Genomic DNA, 21,449 nt, shown 5'->3' on the forward strand with positions numbered 1-21,449 from the left:
AGGACCTTACTTCTCTTTAAGTACTAAGTTAATGCAACGGGGAACCGCAAAACCTTTAATAAGAAGAAGAGAAGCTCCCAGAAACCACCTGGCTCCTCCTCCTGCCCTGGCAGCATGATGAACCAAGCTTGCTTGCCTTCCTCCTGGGCCATGACCCATGTCATGACCCTTGTGATCAGACAGACTAGAATTGTAGCCAATGGGGTGTATGTGGGAGGACAAGGACCTCCCCCAGATCAGGCCTGCCCTCTTCTCCTCCCTGCTAAACTATCCATGCATTCGAATGTGGAGCCAAAGAATCACAAATAAGAAAGGTTGGAGATGCAAGATGAGAGAGCTATTCAGGCACCGGAGCGACCTCCTAGACTTTACATGAGGAAAAGTAACTCTCTCCCAAGACTGAGTCATCACAGAATTGAGGCTGGTTTGTCACCAAAACTAGAATAAATTTGTCAATATTTGCCAGTCCAGGGCATGGGTAGGGTTTCTGACTATTTCCCAGCCGACTTCTGCTTTAATCTTCCACTTGTAATGAACTCGTTTCCTCCCAGAGTAGCTCATTCGCCTATTCCTCCCGTGCTCTATGAACACGTGCTAAGCTCCTCCCCGGTGCCCTGCACTGTGCTGGGCATGGAAAGGAAGCCGTGAGGACCAGGAGGAACGTCGAGACTTCCTGTCCCCACCAGGGTCATCTTTCACGCAGGCTGCTGAGTGACAAACAAGTAAGCAGGCAGAGAGAATGATATTTATAGACTTTGATAAGCAATTTGCAAGAAAGAAACAGACTTTGGAGGCAAAATGCCAGGAAGGAGGATCACCTTTAGATGGTGGTTGGGGTATAAATGGAAAGCTGGCACTGAGGAGGTGACTAAAGTCCAAGCCACCATGGGGGACAGCCCTGGCAGACTCTGTGTGTGTGTGTGTGTGTGTGTGTGTGTGGCACACATGCGCGTGCACTAGGACAACTATTATCTTTAGCCTTATCCCCTGGTCTTAACTGCATATTCGGGTCCAGGAAAGTCTGTTGCTTCCTTTTTGAAATGACAGCACCCACACTTGCACACAGCTGTCTTGTCTCCACCTTCACCCAAAACTCCTATCCCCAACTTTCAGAAGCAACCCCCGACCAGAACCCAGAGGCGCAGATGTTGGCAGCAGGTGCTGGATATCGTCAGCAGCTTGCTTGCAGGGAGGATTCAGGTGAATGAGGAGGCCCCGCAGACTCCACGCTGCGGGCACAACTGGGATCTCGGGGGTCCCACCCCCAACACTTTACTTTTTTATTTCCCAGGGCAGCTAGTTGCCGGCTTCTCTCAGGTATTCTAGTATTGGGAGGGAGTGGACAAGGTTAAGAGCCTTCAAGGGCTCCCACTGGGCGCCTTTTTTCTCTCTCTCTCCTGAGGACAATTTCTTTTTTCAGGCTTAGAACTATGCCCCCACCCCGTTTGGACACAAAAACAAACCCAGCTGTCCCCAAGGCTGGACCGAAAGCACAGGAGTCTGGCAGGTGAGCCAAGGAGCCAGCAGGGAGAGTCACTCAGAGGCTTGCTCCTCTGGATCTCTGCTCTGTTCTGCTCTGCTCTGAGGTAAGGAGGCTGCTTGCCGAAGGCCTGGCGCTAGTCTCATTAGGATCACTCAGGGCAGCACCTCAAGGACAGTAAATCTGCCCTCTTCACCAGCAGGCTCCTGGGCAGTAGAGCCCAGTTCTGCACACCTGAGTCCTCGTCCTCTGAAATGAGCTGATACCCACATCTTGCCCCATCCTATTGTTCTGGGGCTCTGGGACAGTTATGGGACGTCAAGCCCCAAAGCTAGACAGCATGGTTCAACTCTTTCTGTGCTTCATCATCTGTGGATAAAAACAGGCTGCTCCTGTCTTTCTCACCCTTGCCCTGAGATCCGCGGGGCAGGACTTAGGAAAGCCATCCAGAGGGTGTGGCAGGGAAGCAAACCATAGGAACAGAACACTGTGTGCCCGGCTCCCTCCCGGGGAAGTCAGAAGAGAATTACACAGCCTTGAGCAGTCCTTCAGTGGCCTTCCCAGGACGACCTTTACCTTCTGGGTGTGTCTCCCAACCTTAACTAACTAGTAGCTTTGGAGGCCCTCTTCCCTCCCGTGACCACTCCTTGATTCTGGGTAGGGGGCCCAGAAAGCCTAGGGAAGTGCCTCGGCAAGATGTCAGCTGAACCCCACTCTCTAAGTGGTGCCAGGTTAGGATCAGTCATGACAGGGAGCCCCTCAACCATTTCACTCACCTTCCACTACTACTGTTCCTACACAAGATCCACCCTATCTGCATTTGCAAGCAGTTCCCTGGGGGAAGCATTCAGACCAAATCATTAGGAAAGGTCTATAAGTGGCTTCATACCTTTATGTAAAACAACAGAGCTTTGGTTGAGGTTTAATTTTCGGCCAGAGAGTACTTTTAGTTTTGCTTATATTTAAAACTCAGAAGAGTTCAAATGAAAACAAAGCCGTATTTCTGGCTTCCATAAAAAACATAGTCGTGGTCCCTGTGGACTAAGGTAGAAGGCACTGGCTGCTGTTTTGGGCCCTGGGGACATGGCCTGTGCCTCCAGGCCACACTCCTACCTATGACAGTGACAGTGCACCATTTCTTTTCCTTCCCTGCTGGTCTCTGTAGGAATCCCGGGTCACAGCCTTTGGTTTCAAAATCCAATTACATCCTAGCAGAGAGTAACTTGGCCCTATGTTGCAAGTCCATGTGTCAAACTGTGAGAAGGGGTGGGTGGAAGGGAGTTTGGGCTCTTGTGGTATGTGTAAAACCAAACCATAGAAGCGTGTTCCTCTTGCACAGTTGGGGGCACAAGGGTTGTGAACTGCGGTTTGCCGATGCAGACATGTTACATGACAGTACGGGAAGAGTGGCTGGGACAGAGGGACTAACACTGAGATGGAAGAAGCATGAACTCGGGGTCAGCAGGCACACATGGGCCTCCTAAGCCTGCTTCTATTGGGTGATGCTTCAGCTACAGATTTAGATTCTTTTCTTAGTGATCAGAGTCGGGTGGGAGATCTCCCTTTCAGCCTGAACTCTCTGAAATTTAAAGCTTACTATTCTTAGGTGAAATTATTCTGGCAAAAGAGAGTCTCAGAATGTTACTCGGACCTGGCTAGAAGAGCAATTGAGTGAAGGCATGAAGCTCTGTCTCCTTGCTAGCATGGATTTCCCGACTCTTGCAGGTCTTCCCTTCTCCTTTCATAATTCCTTCGGTGCTGTTGAGAATAAACACTCAGAGGTGTTCAACAATAGCCAGACTCAACAATATCCTGCCTTAACAATCACTCCTCCACTCGAGAATTCAGCCAGTGTGAAATCTACTTTGCTAAAGACTGTATCACTTTACTCTCCCGAAGACGCTGGAGAAGAAAACCCTCTGCTTCAACTGTGCTGTCAGTCAAAAGAGATGCAGGCAACAGGTCACCAACTAATAGACAGACATCATGGGTACAGCTTGGTCCTCAAAGGACATTAGAGTATAGCAGGAAGCTTCACACCATGCTGAAGGAACCCAGAACAGGCCCTAGTAAGACAAAGATATATTAGTTATAATGTGTTATGGGGAATTAAAACAAATGAAACGGGACGGAAAGGTGGTTCAGCAGGTCAAGGTCCTTACCACCAAGCCTTGACAACTTTAATTGAGTTCAATTCCCAGGACCCACATGGTGGTAGGAGAGAACTGGCTCCGGCGAGTTGTCCACTGACCTCCACATGCCTGTGCACAAACATACACACAGGAAGGGCTGGAGACATGGCTCAGTGATTAAGAGCCCTTGATGATCTTCCAGAGACAGGGGTTCCATTCCCACCCACATAGCGGCTAACAACCATTTGTAACTCCAGTTCCAGGAGAGCCAACAGCTTCTTCTGTCCTCCATGTGCACTGCATGCACATGGTACAGAGATGTACTGCAGGCAAAATGCGCATGCACATAAAATAAGAATTTTTAAAAAAATGTTAATGTGTTAGATAAAGAAACACAGTCTTTACAAGAAAGAAGTTACATGAAGAGGTGGGGTTTGGGCTGGTAGACAGGACGAATGAGGATTCAGCAGCATGAGTGAGCAGGAAGCAACACCATCTCACGCTGTCCATGTGCTCGCCAAGGAGTATGACAGCTTCCCATGGCCTGTCGCTGCACTCGAACTGGGATACAGGAGGTAATGATATAGGCAGGAGCTCTGGCTCTCTTGTTAATGGTTCACAGGGATGAGTACACACAACATTTTCATCTGCCAAGCATTCAGAGGAATATTAAATGAGGTTGTTGTCATGGACAGTGTGCTGCCTAGTTTTATGTCAACTTAACACAAGTCATTTGGGAAAGAGGGACTCCAGTGGAGAGTATGTACCCACCCAACAGGCCTGTGGGTAAGTCTGGGGTTTACTTTCTTGATTGACGGTTGATGTGGGAGGGCCCAGCTCACTATGGGTAGAACCATTCCTGGGCTGGTGATTGTGGATGCTATGAAAAACAGGTTGGAAAGGCCATGGGGAGCAAGCCAGGAAAGAGCTCTCCTTCACGGCCTTTGCATCAGTTCCTACCTTGAGTTCTTGCCCTGATTTCCCTGGATAATGGACTAAAAGCTGAAAAGTGAAAAAAAATCCTTTCCTCCCCCAAGTAACAGTAGAAATCCTAAGACAGGAGGTGACTAAACTATGGTCAGGGTAAATCTTCATGAGGAGGAAGTTCAATTGATCTGAGTCATGGCATGGAGAAAAACAATGTCATGATTGGGGGCAGAAGTGTAAAGGTACTGAGTTTGTAACATGAGGGGGCCTGCTTGTTGGGCTTTTATGTCCTGCCCGGTACCCCAAAGCTAGCAAGCCCCAAAGAAAATCACACAGAGATCTCCATAAGTTATAATCCTGATTGGCCCATTAGCTCAGGTTTCTTATTAACTCTTATGACTTATATTAACCCATTGTTCTTATTTATGTTAGCAACATGGCTTGGTACCTTTCTCATCCAGGCAGATTATATCTTGCTTCTTCCGTGGTCTGCACAGGACTGGGAGGAATCAGCTTCCTCCTTCCCAGAATTCTCCTGTTCTCATTGCATCACCTCTACTTCCTATCTGGTTTTCCCATCTATACTTCCTGCCTGGCCAATCAGCGCTTATTTAAAACATAATTGACAGAATACAGATAATTCTCCCGCACCAAAATTCATAATGCATTTACAGGACTGAGAATGAGAGAACAATTTAGAGATAAATCTTGGAACATAAGCAGGAGCTACATCGCCTGCAGTATTAGTAGGTGAATGCCATCCAACTGAGCATGAGAAGTCAATGGACATAAGCAAATCAGTAACTTTCAAAGATTCTCTCACTCTCTCATTTATAAAAAGGTACAAATACAAATAGGGAGATGTATTTCTCTGTTTCAGTGTCCATAATAAAATACCATAGACAGAGAGTCTTAAACAACAGAAACATATATCTCATGGTTCTGGAGAAGACAGCCAAGATTAAGGTGTAGGTAGGTTCCGCTGCTGGGGAGGGTTCTCTTTCTGGCTTACACAAGGTTCCTTCTTGCTGAGCCCTTAGATGGCCTTTCCTCACCATATGGGTTCAGAGAACAGCTCCCTCCCACTCTCTCCATAAACATCACCCATCCTATTAGATGAGAGCCCCACCCTTTTATCCTAACTCAATCCTGAGAGCATCCTAAAACACCATCTCCAAATACAGTCAGTGTGGGTGTTATGACTTCATAATATTAACTGGAGATGGAGACCAAGGATATGTGTAAGTTAGTGTTCAGCTAATCAGTTAAGATGACTAACAGGTAACCTCACAAGATTTCACCCAGGAATCTCGAAGAACCAGATGATGAAACAGGTTTGACCTTGACGATAGGCTGTTATCTCACACAGTTATGTTTATATCTGTTTTATCATTTGGATACTCATAATCTCTGGGAAATGAAAAGAAACTTCTCTATCCATGTCCAGGCTCTGTGTCCCTTTGCTACAAAAGATAGAGTGGGTCAAATACACTGAGTTTCTGTAAATTCCTTGGTCTTACTGTAATAGCTCTTACAGCTATGTAACAACATATATATTGTATATAAATAAGGAGCTATATAACTCTGTTCCAGTGTTCATAATAAAATACCATAGACTGAGTGTCTTAAACAACAGACACACCTATCCCTTGGTTCTGGAGGCAAGACTGAGAGGTCACAACCCTGTACACTCAGGACAAGACAGGGGCACTATGGGTTAAATGATACTGTTGCTCAAACTACTTGCTACCATTTTCTCTCCCCTCTAGCACTAATACTGGGTGCTCTCCCCACTGTGAATGGAGCACTCTGTCACCAGAAAGCTCGCTGACGAAACTTTCATATCTTTCAAGTTAAGACTAGAGGGTCAGACAAGGTGACTCACATTTGCATGTCCATCACTTAGGAAGCGGAGACAGAAGTTATCACGAATTCAAGGATATTTTACCTACCCTGTGAGTTCAAGGCCAACCAACCTGGGCTGCATAAGATCTACCTCAAACAACAACAAAAAATAAGACTTGTTCTTTTCTTTAATACCAAATCGTAAATATTCAGAACATTTATAAAACAGAAAATTAATTCGATCCGTGCCTTGGATCACTTCCATATGGCAAGTATTCAGATCATTTATAAAAGAGAAAATTAATTCAATCAGTGACTTGGATCAGTCATTTTATTTTTCTTGAGGAACTCAGAGATCCACCTGCCTCCTGAGTGGTGGGATTAAAGGTGTGTGCCACCATCACCCAGTAATTTTCATTGGTTTTATTGAGTAACTGGCAGGTTGGACAGATGTTTTCTGACCTGTGCGTAAGGTTTATAAGAATAGGAAATTTGTTTGGGGAAGGCACTAGACAGGTCCAAAGGAACTGGAAGTCACAGCAGTGTTGCACAGGGCTGGCAGACTAGCTGGTGTCTATGAACTGAGCTGGAGTGATTGAGCAGGGGCCCCCAACATGGCCATAATTCTCACAGAAAAGGATATCGGCGAATCAATCTCACACCAGTTATGTTTTAAGGGGTTACTTATTTTGGGGGGTAAAACTTACATACACCATAAACCGTCAGGAAGGGAGCCTAGTCGCTGGAGCAGGAGCCGGGAGCAGGAGCCGGGAGCAGGAGCCGGGACCAAGCGCTGGAACCAAGAGAGCCTGATCCAGGATCTGTGGCTCTTTTTAAAAGAGAAATATACCACGCCCCAGTGGGCTGGTATTTCAGCGGCTATTGGCTGAGGCAGCGGAAGTTACTCCCACAACAAAAGGAGGAGGAAGCCACATGTTTTCTTATCCAGACTAGATGTAAGTGTCATACAAGGTCATTCCCATTCTTTTGTACTGCTCAATGGAATCACAAGTCTATGTGATGTACTCAAGGGATGATAAATCTGAATTATCAGACTCTAATCCTTGGTGAAGCACTGTCAAAGTCATCTTAGAGAAGAGCAAACAGGATGGGCAATCCTACAAGGTGGACTGTCTTGGTTTCCTTTCCTGTTGTTGCAATAAAGTTCCTGGACTAAAGCACTTTAAGGGAGAAGTGGTTTATTTTAGCTCACAGCTCCAAGTGGCAGTCCACTGTAGCAGGGAGCTTGAGGAGGGGCAACATATCACATTTATAATCAGGACGGAGGGCAAGGAATGCATGCATGCTGACATTCAGTTTTGTTTCCCCTCTATACGATTTTTCCTGCCTACAAAATGGTGCTGTTCACAGAGAATGGGTTTGCCCACCCAAATTAAAGAGGCCAAGACAATCCCCCACAGGCATTGCAACAAACTAACCTGACCTGGACTAGTTCTTATTGACTCTCTTCCCAATTATTGTGTGGCCCTGGCAAGATGCAGGGCCTGCTCTCCCCAGTGTTGCAACTGGTGGAGGTAAGAGATGGCTCTCCCACTCTTGTGACCATAAGGCTAGCTCTTCCACCTGCCCCAGACATACACAGGTGGGATGGGGGGATGGGAGGACATCATTCCCCATCCATGCTGCCACAATACTGATGGTTAATGGGGACAGCTCTTCCATGCTCACAATTTCAGGGCTTGCTCACCCACATCTGCTTAACAGGATTGGCTCCATTGTGCTGCCCTGGTGAGGTGCAGGGCCTGTTTTCCCAAGTGTTGCTGCTGTAGGAGATTAGGGATGGCTCTTCCTCTCTTATAAGCACAGGGTTAGCTCCCTCACCTGCCTCAGATGTTGATGGGGAGATATCATTCCCTGGCTAATGCTGCCACAAGAGAAATTTAAATTTTTAAAAATCTTTAGATTATTATGTGTCCTGTTTATTGTGTTAGTCTTTATGGTAAAGGGCCATTCTTGACACCAAAGGACACTAAACAGCATCCCTTGTCTGCTGCCCACTGGGTATCAGGGAGGATTAGCCATGATCATCAAAATTGTTTTTGGGCATTGAGTGCTGTCAAATGTTCCTAGGAGGTAAAGACACTGTCAAAGCTAGCTGGAAGGTACTGAGACAGACCCTACGAGTCACGAGGTCTTTTCCAAGCCAAAAGCTTTACATCCAAAATAACTTTAGCTACCTAAACAGAGACAACAGAAAGTGGTCCCTAAGAGGGAAGCAGACAAATGGCCTCCTGAATAATCCTGTTTTACCTGTGCATTTTCTGATTTTTCAACTCTGTTTGTAAAGGCCTTATGTTCTGTTTGGTGGCACTGAGAGGAAGGCAAAGATTCCTGGGGGTGTTAGATATTCCAATCTCCAGGGCTTTTTGCCACTAAAGAACAGGGGACGGCTTCACATTCCGCATTCACAACACAAGATAGATGTTTAGCATAGGTAACTGATCTCAGCTGGGCCTGTTGTTTAAGCTAAGATTTTGACAAGCATATTTGGCTAAATTCTTATTCCCACTGCCTCTTTTGATTCTTTTTATTTTTTTAGAAGACAAGTGGGAAAACACTTGTCGAAACACCAGAGATGGTCTAGGTATCCACTCTGTCCCAACTGCCCAACTAATCCATCCTCTCCTGCGGCACAAGTCACTTGCAATGGGAAACAGACTACGAGCCCTGGGATGGCTGGAGCAAGGTCTCAGGTGGCAAACCCCACATGGGACAAACTGCTGAAGTAGAGCATAATCCGGTCTTCCAGGGTTTTCGAATGCCAGGCCAAGGAATTTCCATCTCACTCCCCAGGGATGTGTTAGCAAGAAGTGTTGCTGTCCGTCAAGGTTAGGAAATAGTGCTTCTTCACAAACAGAGTGAAGAATCTGAGAACTCTGCCCTCTTGTCCAATCCCAGAGGGTGATGGGGTTAATGTTCACCTTCAGCAGAGCTGACCTCCCGAACTTGCGTTCTCTCCAGTCCTGTTTCTTCACTCTTTGGCCCAACTTGGTGAGGGGAGGACAGGAACCCCAGCCAAGAGTTCCCTGGGGAAACGAGCCGGGTCCTGTGTTGCTCCATTGCTCAAGGTGGATTCTTGACCCCGCAAGGTCATGGTTCTTGCAAACTCTGAAAGGAGTGAAGATGAAGCTGCCTCGGTGGGGCTCAGAAAACACATTCAGGCTTTGGCAGCACTTGAGAGGATTCTAGAAGCTTTGTACCAGATTTTTATTTTGTTTTGCTCATAGACCCTGAAAGGAAACTGCAGTCCCCACCTCTAAGGGCTCACTCTCCCAGCATTCTCCTCCCATGAGCTGCCAAGAACCTGTCATGGCCCAGGTCCATCCCCAGCACCCTTCACTCCCATTAGGGCAATCACCTTCTTTCCTAACTTGTGGCCAACTTTCACAAGGTCACCTCCAAACAAAGGCACAGGGCTGTCAGGCTGCTAACAACCTCCATACACTTTTGCCTTACCTAGTGATCGCCACATTCTGAATGCCAGTTTAAACACGCGGCCTTCCATGTGAGTCAAGACAGTCTCTGAAAGTGGATGTGGTTGTCTCCATTTCAAAGTGATAGCCGGGACACAGAATGACTTGTTAGCCCATAAACTCATATCAAAGCCTGGCTCTGACTCCAAAATTGGGGCTTCCTGGCCCTCCAAATCCCTCTTTTCTACATTTCCCTAGGGAGCTGACCCTGCCCCTTGGGCCCCATTGCTTTGATCCTATATCTTCTCGAGTGAATTACCCATTCTTCCCATCACAGATCCTAGGCTTGGTACAATCTTAGTTCTACCATAAATAAATTCTGTTTTATATCTTCATTAGTGTATATTAACTATATATAGACAGGTTAGTTTTATATATGTCTGCATGTAATTTTTATATAGCATATGTATAAAAAGTCATATGAATTTCATTAGGGCATTTTCATACATGTATATGATGTGAGCTTTTTCTCTTCCAAATTAGTCCTCTTCTATTTTCACGTCCTCGTGTGTGTGTGTGTGTGTGTGTGTGTGTGCATGTATTTGTGTGTAACTCAGTGAATTCCAGTAAGGTTATTCACGGGAGTGTGGGCACCTTACCAGTGGCTATAACACTAAAGAAATTGCCTTTGTGAGTGTGGCAGAGCTGTCCCCACTAGGCATCTGTCTTTGTGGTGGCATGGGTGGGGGAAAGTCCACCCTCACCCATCAATGCCTGAAGCTGGTCATAAGAGTGGGAGAGCCAACCCTGACCTCCACCAGATGCAACTAGCAGGCCCTGTACCTCACCAGGGCACCACACTAGAACCAACCCTGTTAGTGCAGGTGTGGGTGAGACAGTCCTGAAATCGTGAGCATGGGAGAGCTATCCCCAGTACCCATCTGTTTTGTGGCAGCATGGGCGGGGGAGAGTTGCACCCCCACTCATCAATGCCTGGGGACAGGAGGGAGAGCTGGCCCTGTCGTCATCAGTGCAGGAGAGCCAACCCTGTTAGCAAATGTGGGAGAGCTGTCCCTGTCTCTCATCTGACAGATCAGCCCTACAACTGCCCAAGTCCAGACCCAGGGTTATGACTTAGCCTGCCCCCAATATCCACCCCATCTATGACCTGCCAGAGAACAGGAAGGAATCTGACCCACAGACCCAAAGCTCGAGGATCTCCACAACACAGGGCAACAACAGGATATCCAAGAGGAGTCCCAGTGAGGACCCAGCATCGATATAGCATAGCAGAAACTAGAGGCCTTGAGCCAGCCCAATGATCCTTTGCAATGAACACTTACAAGTAAGATAAACGGACAAAGGGGTACACAGCATGAATCTCTGTGTCACACTGCAGCTTCCATGATGATGCTTTTATTTTTTTTCCTTTTTAATTTTTTTTTTTTTTTTACTTTTTTGTCTGAAATTTTGTTTTATTTGACGGGAGCACAGGGACAGAGGACCGATGCAAAGGGACAGCAAAATGAATGGGATCAAGATACATGATGTAAAAGACACATTGGATAAATGTTAATTAATCTAAAAATAATTTTAAAAGGAAATGTCTCCCCACCTCCGGAAACCATTTCTTGCCTATAGAGCCCCAGAAAGGATGGCCTCACTTGAAGCAATAAATTAAAATTCATCCAGCCCTCAGGACCTCAGTTTTCTCATCAATAGAATGGGGATTCCCTGTCCCTCCTAACATCAGTGTGGGAATTAAGGTAGGTCCTCAAGAGCACCTACCTGAAAGATCTTCCTCCACCGAGATGGAAGTAACTCCCATGTGTCCTAAGGCTCAGTCTCTACCAGGACACTGAGCACCCCAGGAGATCTCCACAGAAAAATGCAAGCAGCCACTGCACCCAGACAGCATGGTAGCTTCCCAGAGCACAAACAACACCTGCCCTTGGCTCTTTCCTCAGAGAGGGGTCACATTCCTTGGCCTAGTGGTCCAGCACAGGGAAGTAGGGCTGCCAGACATAAAATTTTAGGAGCTCTGTTTTGTTTGTTTTGTTTTGTATTTTAACTTCTGAAACTCCAGGTTCTTTGGCTTGTCTCTGAGGCAAGAGGCGGGGAGGTGGAGGGACGATTCAGCGGAGAGGGGACAGGCTTCTTGTTCATAGTTGCTAAACAGAAGCACTGCCAACCCAGGGCTGAGGCCAGTGGATTTCACTGGAGTCAAGCTGTGAACCGTTCTCTGTAACATGAGGGGTTGTTTGTTGGGGGTTTCTGTTCTGCCCCATCCCCCAGCTATTTAGTCCCAAAGTAAAATCACACAAGAGATCTCTTTAAGTTATAATGCTGATTGGCCCATTAGGTCAGGCTTCTTACTGGCTAACTCTCACGTCTTGATTAACCCACTTTTCTGATCTATGTTAGCCATGTGGGGCAGCTCACATCCTACTGCTTCAGTGATCTGGGCAAGAGTGGGAGGAATCAACTTCCTCCTCCCCAGAATTCTCCTGCTCTCTTTTGCGTCATTTCCACTTCCTGTCTGGTTTTCCCACCTATACCTCCTGCCTGGCCAATCAGCATTTACTTAAAACATGATTGACAGAATACAGACAATTCTCCCGCACCAGTTCTCTATAGACCTCAGATCGAGGCTTGACTTACAGAGAGCCTAGGAGTGCCATTTCAAAACTGGGCCGCATCTGCTGTATCCATCCCTGGGTTTCCATGACAAAGCACCCCAAACTGATGTCTCAGAACAGCTGCAATTATTGTCTTGTGCCTCTGTGGGCTAGGAGTCCTAGGTCAAGGTGTTGGCAGTCTAACCCTTCTAAAATCTCTAGTGGGAGAGTCTCCCTGCCTCTTCCTGCTTCTGAGGATCCTTGGCTGATGACAGTACTATTCCAATCTGCCTCTGCTTTCCATACTAAACCACCCTGGGGGCTGAGGACCAAACCAAGTACCCCATGCAAGACAGGCAGATGCTGTGCCTCGGAGCCACATCTGGACCCATCTTGCTTCAGTTTTCCTGTGAACCTATTCATGTCTTCCTTTTGCATATCTCTCTCTCTCTCTCTCTCTCTCTCTCTCTCTCTCTCTCTCTCTCCTTCTCTCTCTCTCTCTTCTCTGTGTGTGAGTGCACACAAGTATGCGCATGTGTGTATGGGTGTAAATAGACATATATGCACAGGTGTATATGTGCATGTGTGTGCATATATATGAAGGCCAGTGGACAACCTCAGGTGTCATTCCTCCTCAGTTACGATCTACCTATGGGTTTGTTTATTGACTTGCTTTTGAGATAGGGTCTGTCACTGGCCCGCTGCTCTACAATTGGGCTAGGTTGGTTGGCCATTGAGTCCCAAGGATCCGGCCTACCCAGCCCTGACAGTGCCCACCATGTCACTGGCATGTCACATGTCACATGGCTCCTTTATGCAGGTATTGAACCTGGGTTCTCATGTTTGCACAGTAAACTTGTTAGGGACTGAGATAAATTTCCCATTTCTATAAGAGATTAGATTCCACTCCCGCCTTCATGACCTCATTTTAAATTTTTGTGCTTCTATTAGGAGCTATTTTCAAATTTGATCATTCTTCAGCCCTTGGAGGTAGAAACTCAAGAGACTTTGTCAGAGGGCTACATGATTAACTCCTAACAGGTATTCTCCCCACACCATGTGCTTGCAAGAGAAGCCGGAGGCTTGAGAGGTGTGAGTTTGGGTCCCCATCTATCAGTGGTTAACTACTTAGTTTTGACAGATGAGTTGGGCCATAGTCCCTCATCTTGCTTCCATGCAAAAAAAAGCTTAAATGAGATCACATGACACAGTGATTGTGTAGTGAGAAGTGGCCTCTGAGTTCATTCGGCATTTCCTGAAATGTGCTCACCAGAATATGACTCTTGTGAGGTCACCTTGGGTGAGGAGTGTGCTGGGACTGGGAGCTCTCCTCAGGGCTTCTCGAGATGCGTTGGCAGGGTGAAGACCTGGAGAAAAATCACACACACAGTAAAGGACTTGGTCCCTGTGTCTCCCAAACTCAGTTTACCATGGAAACCTGTTCCTTGGGTAATCCTGGTAATGCTCAATCCATGCTCCACACTTGGAAACCTATGTAGAGTCACCATTCAGTGAACATTAGAAAATCCAGAATTAATCTTAGTCCACATCCTACATGGATTCCCTGCTCCCAGGCCTTCATCTCAGGCTCAAGTATAAGGGGAACTCATGTGGATATGAAATCCGTTTTACTGCTGTTTTTGAATTTTAAAAATCAGTTTAAGTGCTATGCACTCATTAATAAAATGGTACTTGTCATAGAAAGAGTGAGAAAGATGAATAAAATTCACTTTCCATCTCCCCACGTTGAAATGGTGCAACATGGTTTGCTCCTTCACTACACCTGCCACCTGTTGTTGCCCAAGAGCAGGAAGGGGCTAAAGAACCAAGACAAGCAGGGCCCAGAACCAGTTTTCTGAAGTATGTCCTCATGGGAGCTACTGCTCAGACTGTAACCCTTGGCCTCCTAATTCAGTTTCCTCCTTACCATGTCGGGGAGAAACTGTCTATGGAGGAAATTGGTCTTTGGGGGTGCCTGCTTGGTGCACACAATATCATGGTGAAAACTTATTATTATTATTATTTCAGAAAAGAAGCTTACTCTTCTTACATCTTACCTCTTAGATAACATCACTGAAGCTTCAAATATCCACATACATTGCTTTGCCTCAGCCTCAAGCTCTTAGCCTGTGCAAAATCAGGAGAGGAAAATCAAACCAGCCTCCCTTGCAGCTCAGGCGATAGCATGTGCCCAAGCTCTCCCTTAATTTAATTCTGAAGATGGTGACTGAAGCAGAGGCCGTCTGCTGGCACGGATGCTAGTGAGGATCCAGCTTCTGAAGTGACAGCATACAGGGTTGGCATCTATGCGCAAAAGTTATAGTCTTCTCCCGGGCTTGGGGAGGCCGTAGGAAGAGCAGGGCCTGGTTTAGGGGAGTGATATTTTCAGCTCCCAATCTGAACGTTCCCATTATCTTCTGTGTACTCTCTTCCCTGCCCAATCAACCATCAGAAGCTTTGGTTATTCACCACCAGGGAGCCTGACGGTGCACACGTAACAGATACCACTCACCACACAGCTCTAGTGGCTTGGTGAGTCAACAAACCATCCGGTGATGGACAATTTTTAATTGACAGTGACAACACACTCAACCAAATCATTTCCATCCCCGAGTAAACTTTGGACCAAAGTTATACCATGTGGTTTAAGCCAGGCTGATTATGTGACCCACTGACAGTAGCCAAACCTCTACTTCATGTTATATTTTGTACCTAGAGTCCAGATGTCAAAAGCCAAAAGGAAGTTTGATTTGTTTGAATGGTCTCTGAGAAGAATTCATTTCAGATCATATTTATCCTTTAAACCAGATGTTCTACGTGTGTGCTCTCAAAATGCCTTCACGGTCGACAACATCCCAAAGACTCAGACAGCTTTGTTTAACAGTGAGTTGTGTCTCTCCATAATGAGAAGGGTGCTGTTGTTTGACATTTCTTCAAGCTCCCTGCTGCCTGGTTTTACACCTGAGAACAACTCTCATACTTCCCTCCTCATTTAGCCTACTATGTATCGTGTACCCAGTAGCCTTGGCCACCCTCTCCTGTCGACTTTAGGAAGAGAAGGTCAAATATCATGTTAACATAACTATAAAAATAGCTTTAGCATCACAAACCTCCTGAAAAGGTCTCCCCGGTCTACACTTGAAGAACTGCTTCTCTAATCACAAAATCCTTTCCTTCTTTGTACCCGTGACTTCAAGTTCAGGGCACGATGGACTTGGGCTGTAGGTCACCTTACGTCCTCACTATCAGCCTGCTAGTGTGATCTCATTTGATAGAGCTGTGTTTTCACGGGGTTTCAATCTCCCTACACTGAGGAGACACCAGTTGGAAAAAGTATTGCTCAGAGAGCCCGATTTGGCCACTCTTTGACTGGTGACCTTATACAGGTCAAGGAGCTTGAATAGGCCCATTGTCCCCTCTGCTTCTTAACTTTTTGATTGAGAAATAGACACATGCTTGTCTCGTGTCATGGTTTGAAGGCCAGATTGGAAAGTAGAAAAAATATGCTACATTCTTTAGAATATTTGAAGTAATATTTGCTAGCAACAATAACAAAAATCTAGCTCAAACAGGATTAAATTTAACTGAAAATTCTAAAGTTGTTCGGACCTCAGGTTTGGCTTGACCCAGAGGCCCCTGGGAGTATGGAGATTCACATGTCTGCCATTGTCTCAATTCTGCCATGTGTAACTTCAGTCTCAACTGACCCCTTTCTTGCTAGTGAACACAGCCACTAAAACTTGAAATACCACCTTCTTATGTCTTCCTTCCCAATAGACTAGAAATCATCAATTCCAGATTCTTCTATAGCAAGAAACCTTCCACTACAGAAGTCCTCTGCAAATGTCTCCTCTTTGGTGCAAACTGGTTCAGATGTCCCTCCACCAAGACCTGTATAAGAAGATCATCTGATTGGCCAAGCTAAGCAAAGTGTACTCTGCAGAGAGGTACAACAGCACATTGACTCTTTCGTCATTTTGCTGGGAAACTCTGAGTTCTGTTAAGGAACAAAGAGGTAGGAACAACTGTCAGAAAGACAAACAACAAACACTCAATATATCACAGGTCAGTATTGTTTGCCAAGAAAGGAACTCACAACAACACACAACACAGTAAAAAGAGCGTACCTGCCAAGATCCCCAGCTCACAAAATATATGTGTATACACCTCTCTCTCTCTCTCTCTCTCTCTCTCTCTCTCTGTGTGTGTGTGTGTGTGTGTGTGTGTGTGTGTGTGTGTGTGTGTGTGTGTATGTGTTTAAAATTGGTGACAGGGATTGAATTATGTGTGACTATGCACTTAAGTTTATTTACTGTTTTTGTTTCTCTGCCTGTTACAGAACAAAACCAATGCTGCTTCATGTAAAATCTCCACGCAGAATGTAGTCTAGGCCCAAGGTGACACGCTGTCACTAACCATCACACTTCCTTCACCAATCCTGCACCTCCACCCTCTCTACGCCATCCTCGGCTCGAAGGCCGGCCTCTCTCACCATCCTTCACATCATCTGACACTACCCTGACCAAAAGTTGAAGCAGCCTCCAGACCCCACTCCGTCTAGATGATTTTTGCTCCAGCGTCCCTGGAGAGCCATCGACCTCCTCTGACTCAGAACAGAAGGCAGTGCGTTTTCATGCATGTGCGCGTCTGATTTCCCCCATTCTTCTTTGCTCTCTCCGCCCCCCCTTCCTGGCTTCAAGCCCGCCATCAGCTCCTAAGACCTCATCCTGATATTTAGAATAATAGTCTTTTCCCACAGGTCATCAGCTTCTAATACGAATGTGTTTTCATCAATGGAAGGTGCAGAGTTGCAGGAATTATTCTACCACGGTTCAGAGTCGCAAGCTCGTTAAAGGCTGACTGTTGTACCTGCCAAAAGAATGGCAAAGGAAGAAGCTAGACGACTTTATTTTAATTCAACTAAGCAAAGCAATGCCCAGGAAGGGAGCTGAGGCACCTAAGAAGTGAGAAAACAAGGAGAAAATAAATAAACCACTAACATCTCGACACTCGTTTTATTGGCCTCTGAACTTCAACTGCAATGGGGGACATTCTAGTCACAAGCATAGAAACTTAAGGATGGGTCTGAGGGTAGCTCAGGGAGAAAGAGCACTTGCTATGCAAGTGTCCCAGACCTGAGTGCGAATCTTTAGAACCCATCAAAAAAAAAAAAAAAAACAGGGTGTGGCCATGAACACTTGTAACCAGAGCACTGTGGCAGGCAGACAGGGAGATCCCTGGGCTCAATGACTTCCAGCATAAGTCCAGATACAGTGCGAGATTGTGTCTCAAGCCAACAAGGTGGAAAATGAGGGAGAAAGACACCTCCTCGGCCCGTTGAATGAACCTATAAACTCAAGGCCTTAAGAACTCCTAATCCCCTGCTCTGGTTTACTCCAGGCAGGCCTGGGAAGTGGGAGCATGTGGGGTGGTAGGTGATAATAGCCCCCCTCTGCTCTCAGCCTCCTCCTCCGGGCAGCCATCACTAATCCATCCCAGCACCCGTTCCCGTCCCCGGCAGCTCAAATGTGACCTGAGAATTGCAGTCCCACTGGTGGCCTCACTATTTTTATCATGAGGAACATTATCAGGCTATAAATTATTCTCTTCAAAAGGTTCCTAAATGCCCTACAGAATTCTGACATCCCATTTTCTCTTTGCTGACCCAAACTTTATTAGTCAAATACTCATAACTGGTGCTTCATACTCTTTCATAATATTAATATCATTCATAGAAGAGCAGCTGTTGTTGAACGCTGCTGTGGAAAGGATACTGAGGCACTGGCAACCCATCCAACTCTGAATGTCATGGAAATTGTTATATGCACAAGATAGTGATTCCAGGAGCTAGTAGCCCAGATGGCGAATCATGGATGCTCCGGAGCCCCTGTGGGGCAGTAGGCTGAGCTGGAAAACATTGGGTTTTTTGTCTCTACAGATACCTTGGTTCAAGAGGGCTCGGCCACTTCTCTGGGACTAATAGAGCCAAACAAGGACCAGGCAAGACATCAGTGTAACACTGTTGTATGGGCAGACTCCTTCAAGAATGACCATGTGTGTGACAAAGTGAGAGTCATCAAGAGCATGACTGTGCAAGGAAGTGACTGATGGAGGAGGGTTTTCTGTCTATTGTTACTTTCATTGGTTAATAAAGAAACTGCCTTGGCCTTCTTGATAGGCCAGCCCTTAGGTGGGTGGAGTAGACAGAACAGAATTGTGGGAGAAAAAAAACAGAGGCAGTCAGTCACCATGACTCTCCTCTCCAAGACAGCTGCAGGTTAGAGTCCTCCCGGTAAGCCACCACCTCGTGGTACTACACAGATTATTAGAAATGGATTAATCAAGATGTGAGAGTTAGCCAATAAGAGGCTGAAACTAATGGGCCAAGCAGTGTTTAAAAGAATACAGTTTCCGTGTAATTATTTCGGGTAAAACTAGCTGGGTGGCGGAATGCTGCCCGCCGCTCCTTTTACAAGTGACCATCACAGGCTTTCAAAACCCCCGCAACCCTCTATGCATCTCTCTCCTTCGCTCCTAGCTATACAAGTCCCTCTGCTCGTTCCCTGAGAAGTAGTCTGGTGGTGTGTGTTTTCAAAGGTGTGTGGGGAGTGTGTGTGTGTGTGTGTGTGTGTGTGTGTGTGTGTGTGTGAGAGAGAGAGAGAGGGAGGGAGGGAGGGAGGGAGGGAGGGAGGGAGGGAGGGTGGGAGGGAGGGAGGGAGAGAGGAAAGGATTGAGGCTAGTATACATGTCATACACAAGGAAGGCAGGGCATGAAGTAAATGTAGTAGGGTTAATGGAGACTTCCTTAAGTGCAAGACCTTGTCTCTGAATGCTGAATAGGACAGACTGCTAAAATGCTGAGCTAAGGAAGAAGAACCCCCAAGCAGGAGAAAGCTGCACCATGGTGCCTGAATGGGAAAACACTGAGGCAGAGAGAACACAAAGAAGGAAGAAATAGAAAGAAAAAAAAGAAAAAAAAACAGATCCCAGGAAGATCACAAGATGTTCAGATGCTCCACAAAGATCATGATGGTGCAATTTGCCCACTGCTTGCCACCCCTCCGCTCTGTTAGCATGACTACCTTAGTGAGCCTCTACCCTACTCCTGTCTGCTCTGGAACAAGGTGGGAAACAGAATCATCTGGTGAATGAAGGTAAAGGTAGGAAGGAGAGCCCTCCTCCTAAGTGAATGGAGCCACTTTTGGACACATAGCCAAGGCATGCATGCATGTCTCTCAGCTTAGGGACAAACCCACAAGAACCCACCTTGCTAGCCTGCACTGTAAACATATGAAGTAAATTTCTGAGCATGATGGTGCTTCTATGGAGACAAGCATCTTTTGTTCAAGCTGAAGGGGATGGATGAGCAGGCTTTCAAAGATGGTGAAGCTGAGTGAAGTGGTGGAAAAAGAGATGGTTTTCCTGTTGGGAAGCAAACATCAGGGAGAGAAGAATATGTCTTTTGAGTTTACGTTCAAATCCACAAAGCTCTTCTTCCTTAGCCAAACACACTGCACCCCTGGAACCTCCTCATATCAAATATTAACATTTTCCAGGAGTTTCCATGGCAGGGAGGGGGAAGGATTCAGTAGTAGCTTGTTGGGATGGAAGGAAAATGAAAATCAAAGGAAAGAAATTGTAGTTTGGATTAAGAGGAAGAATTATCAGAGGATCAAACTTCCTTAGTAGGTTCTCCAAAGCAAGTAGCTCCTGAGACTCAGAGCAGGGAATGCCACACACTGTCCTATTAAAGTTACCTACAGATCACTCTGTGAGCACCATCTAAGCTGAAATCACAGGGAACTGATCTTAAATGTGAACACTAGTCTCATCCCCAAAGATCTGACTTCAAGTGCCAGGCATTCCTTAACCACCCACAAACACTGCCCTCATACTGGAAAGCAGAGATGAGGTCCATAGCAGAAGCCAGTCAGAGATCCTGACTCTCGTGAGAATGGGCATCAGGATGCTGGTATCGCAGATCCAGTGGGCGGCTGGTACTCAGCTCCCGCAGTTCTTCCTTCAGTGTGAACTTCACTCAGCAGCTGATGTTTCTGTCAACTCTTTGCTCCTTGTTTTTAACCTTGCCCTGCTCTCTACACGATAATGCTCTCTTCCTCTCGATCCTTTTCTCCCCTAGTCCCTGAGAGTCTCACTCAACCTCTGTGAAATGGAACACCGTCCACACGATGATGCGCTCCTAAGGTTTGATTGCGAAATGCCTTTCCCCAACCACCACCACCACCAATGCCAATCAACTCGGTTCTCAGCTCTTACTGGGCACTTGGAAAAGTTGTAGAATCTTTAGGAGGTGGAATCTTGTTGGAGAGAGTTGTCACTGTGGTGGGCCAGAGATTTTAAAGCCTGGCCCCACTCTCTGTTCCCTGACTGTAGATGGACAGTAACCAGAGAGCCTCTTGCTCCTGCACCATATTCTCCCCCACTGTGATGAAATGACCCCCCCACACACACACAAAAAAAAAACCTGTAAACTGTAAAACAGAATAAATCCTTCCTCCCTAAACTTGCTTCTTGTTTGTTTGACCACAACAATAAGAAAGGATGAACACACTCCCCTTGGGTGCCTTCTGTCCACTGTTGGGGACCTGATTTGACCTTACTTTGCTTTTACTGTAGAACCTCTAACCACCTATGGCAGCCCGAATTGTGGCCTCCACAGATGTCCACATCCTAAACTCTGGATCCAGCGGGGTTGTCACCTTACCTGGAAGAGCGGTTTTGCGGTGTGTTTAAGATCCAGGTGCTGAGTCAGGGGCATGATGCTGAACTGTGCTAGAGGGCTAGGATGTCTGTATCAGAGGGAAGAAGAGGGTCCAGGAAGCTGGGGCAGTGGAGGCAAAAGTCTCAGTGATGTGAAGAAGGAATCAGAAGTTTTTAGAAGCTGGAAATGAACAGAAAAGAGGGACTCTCCAAAGACTCTCCAGAAGGGACAGAGTTCCACGGGCACTTTGATTTTGACCTAGTGACACCCACACCAGGAAGCTGGCTCTCA

At 46.4% G+C, this 21,449-nt stretch overlaps 1 long non-coding RNA gene across 4 annotated transcripts; it reads left to right on the plus strand.

Annotated features, from left to right (window-relative positions):
* Positions 1-590: 590 nt before the first annotated feature.
* LOC125401643 (uncharacterized) lies at positions 591-20,960 on the plus strand. Of its 4 annotated transcripts, none has more exons than XR_015738890.1 (4): positions 591-722; positions 1,421-1,586; positions 16,214-16,383; positions 20,577-20,960. It is a non-coding gene; the product is annotated as an uncharacterized LOC125401643 (long non-coding RNA). The 4 variants fall into 4 exon arrangements; XR_007232418.3 differs by lacking the exon at positions 20,577-20,960 and adding an exon at positions 16,776-17,443 and having other exon boundaries at positions 16,214-16,501; XR_015003552.2 differs by lacking the exon at positions 20,577-20,960 and adding an exon at positions 16,776-17,443 and having other exon boundaries at positions 16,214-16,451.
* The last annotated feature ends 489 nt before the right edge of the window (positions 20,961-21,449 follow it).

The sequence above is a fragment of the Myodes glareolus genome, chromosome 9, assembly GCF_982192425.1.
Source record: "Myodes glareolus chromosome 9, mMyoGla1.1, whole genome shotgun sequence".
NCBI classification, from domain to species: Eukaryota; Metazoa; Chordata; class Mammalia; order Rodentia; family Cricetidae; genus Myodes; species Myodes glareolus.